The 2,635-nt window shown below is 37.5% G+C and overlaps 1 pseudogene; it reads left to right on the forward strand.

Annotated features, from left to right (window-relative positions):
• Positions 1–111: 111 nt before the first annotated feature.
• On the forward strand, positions 112–1,738 carry LOC114634781 (annotated as a pseudogene).
• The last annotated feature ends 897 nt before the right edge of the window (positions 1,739–2,635 follow it).

The raw sequence follows: 2,635 nt of genomic DNA on the forward strand, positions 1-2,635 counted from the left end.
GAGAGAGAGAGAGAGAGAGAGAGAGAGAGAGAGAGAGAGAGAGAGAGCGCAAAGGGAGAACAAAGTGTCTGGATTGTATAGGGAAGAGACTCATAACTACATCCTGCTGATTTGTTAGATTTCATTGTTTTTGACAGACAATCATCACAAAGAATGAGGCAGATTTTGAAAATGTTGATGGAAGAAACAAAACGTCATCAGAGCATGATACGGGAGCTCATAGAGAAACAACCAGCAGCTTAAAAGTGAACTTCAGCTAGAATAAAACCAAACGACACACCAGGAACAGCGAGCCAATGACCTGCAGCAGATTATGGACAGTGTGAAATCCAAAATTGGTGAATTGGAAGATGAATCCCTAAACAGGGTTTTCCAGCAACAAAATAGAATGAAAGACCTTCAAAAGGAATATAAAATGTTACAGATGAAGTGCCAGCATTATAAGAAAAACTTAATGGAGCAAGAGGAGACTATTGCTTCTTTGAAAAAGGAGATCCACAGATTTGCCAAAGAGGAGGAAAAGCATGTTGTCACTCAAAAGAGAGTGTTTGCCTATCTCTGCAGAAGAGTTTCTCATTCAGTCTTGGATAAACAATTGCTTTGTCTAATTGATTACTATGAATGTAAACTTAGAAAACTTTATATACAAAGGCAGAGTGAGGAAAACCACAGTCAGTCAGAAGAAAAAGACTTTATAAACCTGGGTGCCTCATCAAGATATAAAGGTATTCTGATGTCATTACAGAAGGAACTCAAGGAATCAAAATCCAAGATCGATGTGCTGGTAGGTGAAAAGCTGAACCTCCAAAAAGATCTCGAAAACAGGCCCACGGGGCACAAATTAAGACTTTATAAACAACAAGTGAAGAAACTGGAAAAATCCCTTAAGAAAAACATAAAATTACAAGATCTTATTGGTCAAAAAAAGTCTGACAACACGGAGAAAAAAGATGAGCCCAGCAAAGACAGCCATCAGCAGGCTCTGGTTGACCAGAGTTACTTTCAGGTGCTGTGTGTTTTCAAGCCTAAAACTGCAGTAAAGAAACTGTTCAAGATTGTGGATTTGAACATCTTGTTCCTATAATAGAAATGTGGGCAGATGAACTGACATCCTTAAAGAATTTGTGTAAGTCCTTAAAAATACTGTCTGTAGAACTGCAGTACCTTGGCATAGTTCAAAAAATCCAGACGAAAATAAAGGTGTCCAAGTAGAAGATCTATTGTTTATGGTAGATACCATGTTGCAAGAAGTTGAAAACCAGAAAGAGACCAGCAGCATGCCAGACTCTCAAACTTTGCAAGCTATTGTTTCTCACTTCCAAAAGCTACCTGACCTGCAGTCTTTAAATGGAGTCTATCCCCGAATGAATGAAGTGTATACCAGGCTTGGAGAAATGAACAGTGCTGTAAGAACTTTCAGGAGCTCTTAGAATTAGACAGTTCATCGTTGTTGTGTATGGTGGTCAGCACAGTTGGGAAATTGTGTAAGCTAGTTAACGAGGATGTGAATGAGCAGTTTAATCAAGTATTAGGACCTGAGGATAATGACTGACAAAGCATTATCAACAAATTGGAAGAGCGTGAGGAATTTTTTCCAGCATTTCAAGCTTTTGCTAATGATCTTGAAATCTTAGAAATTGATGTCTTGGATGCCATTGTACCTGCAGTAAAGAAATTAAAAATACTTTCATACTGGAAACAAATCATACCAATTTTACTGTGTAAATTGAATTCTTAACATTTTAAGTATTTTTAGAGCTCTGATCCTGAGAGACAAGGTTATAAAATGTATCAGCTCTCAGAATTCATCCTCTCCCCATTGGGTCATGCTCAATCCATATAATTTTTATTTTTGATCATTTAGTAAAATGTAGCTGTTATTATTAAAATAGTAAATTAACTTTAGATTCCTTAATCATTTTCTAAGCAGTGTTTGAGTGCTCTAAAATGTAAGGAAGAGATTGTAACAAAAGAGATTCACAGAGAGATTGCAAATTATAGAAAGTTGTAGTTAACTCAAGGTTTAATGACCCTTTGGTCAGAGAAAAAAGAATGCCAGTTGCTTTCTAAGGCCAATCAATAGGAAGCCTCTGTTTTCCCGGCAAGGACTATTGGGCATATTCTGTTAAGATAAACTTATAGCTGTTGCCCTGTTCAAAGCAAGAAGAAAAGGTTTTATCTTTGTATCAAGATAGGAGGGCAGTCATGGAGTGAAATAGATGATTAGGTAGAAGGATTTCTATGTTTGTATTTGAAATACTATGTAACGTACTCTTATAAAGAAATAAGATCACAAATAAAGTTTTTGTAAAGAGTTTCCAAAAAAAAAAAGCCTCTTGGCTGGAAAGTTTAGGGTTGGGGCCCCAGTATGCCAGGTAGGGACTGAGGGATGCTGGGAGAACCTGGAAGTCAGGTCTGCTTTGTTATGTAAAATATGCACCTCAGATCCTTGTCCCTGGTCTATGCTATTTGCATGATTGTAGTTCTCCCTGGCTACTAGAGAGTCATTCAGTGTCTTGGAATAGATAGTTTATTAAACAACACTTAAGAAAGTTTAAAGAATTAGTTTTCCTTTCCAAAGAGCAGCGCTCTCTCTCTCTCTCTCTCTCTCTCTCTCTCTCTCTCTCTCTCTCTC

The sequence above is a fragment of the Grammomys surdaster genome, unplaced genomic scaffold, assembly GCF_004785775.1.
Source record: "Grammomys surdaster isolate TR1022 unplaced genomic scaffold, NIH_TR_1.0 99, whole genome shotgun sequence".
Classification (NCBI taxonomy): domain Eukaryota; kingdom Metazoa; phylum Chordata; class Mammalia; order Rodentia; family Muridae; genus Grammomys; species Grammomys surdaster.